This window comes from Frankliniella occidentalis, unplaced genomic scaffold (genome assembly GCF_000697945.3).
Source record: "Frankliniella occidentalis isolate FOCC.00 unplaced genomic scaffold, Focc_3.1 Scaffold12, whole genome shotgun sequence".
NCBI classification, from domain to species: Eukaryota; Metazoa; Arthropoda; class Insecta; order Thysanoptera; family Thripidae; genus Frankliniella; species Frankliniella occidentalis.
The window spans coordinates 2,580,705-2,581,646 of record NW_026267142.1 but is presented as its reverse complement, the minus strand read 5'-3'; the positions used below and the strand labels follow the sequence as shown (position 1 = coordinate 2,581,646).

General features: G+C 51.1%; 1 protein-coding gene across 1 annotated transcript in view; it reads right to left on the bottom strand.

Moving 5' to 3' along the window:
* The window catches only part of LOC113215116 (ATP-dependent RecD-like DNA helicase), a 9,705-nt gene that overhangs the window by 207 nt on the left and 8,556 nt on the right, over positions 1–942 (bottom strand). The window lies entirely within an intron of this gene.

Sequence of the window (942 nt, the reverse complement as noted above, 5' to 3'; positions counted from 1 at the left end):
TTCAGTTTTCATCACTTTCAGTCAACTTTTTGTCACTTCCACTTTAACTTTTATAGAAATGTGTACACCTACTTTCTGTAGTGATTACCCCCTCGCTCATAACAGACCATATCGAACGGGAAGTTACCAATTAGATACAGAAATGTTTTAAAACGTGAGAGAGAGCTGGCTGGAGTGAGTTCCAGAGCAAGACGGCATCCTAAAACTATAAACAACAACAACGATCCTTATGCAAATGTAACTGGTGTGATGCATACTTACGGCTAGAGACGAATTCTATTTTTGATGACTGGCCTTTACTTAAATTGAAGTGGCGTGTGTCTGCCCCAAAGAGACTTAAACAGTTATACAATGACAAGGGTGAATCCATTGATAAATATGTTACTAAGTGGCAGAGGTGAGGAGCGGACCCATCCGGCGCAACGATCCGGCCCTGTCTGCGCGCCGCAGCAGGCAGACAGACCGGCCACCTCGGCTGGGGAGCGCGTCGCTATGGGGACATCGACGGAGAGACCGCAATGGGACCGGACCGGAAAGGGACCAGAGAAGGACCGGACCGGGTCCGGATTTACGGGCAGACTCGGCCCGCCCGCCGGGTGGCCAGGCCAGAGATTTAGGTTCTCCCCTGCCCCCCATTAGTTTCTGGTCCCGGGTCGGACGCTGGGTTGAATTTCTTGAAGTGTGACCCCCCATCCCTCTCCCCCTCGCTCTCAAACGACCCCCCCCCCCCCCCTCTTGTTCACTCCCTCTTTCCCCGCACATCTCATCTGTCGGATTATTATTTGCATCTTCAAAGACGAAGGTGGCACACATTTTATGGCAAATACCCATGCAACATTAGAGCCCAAAGTCCGTGCCGTAGGCCGCGGCCACGCCGTCGCGGGGAGGGCGCGCTATCATTGAGATTAAATAATAACTAAAAAAACTAGGAAACTCACAAAG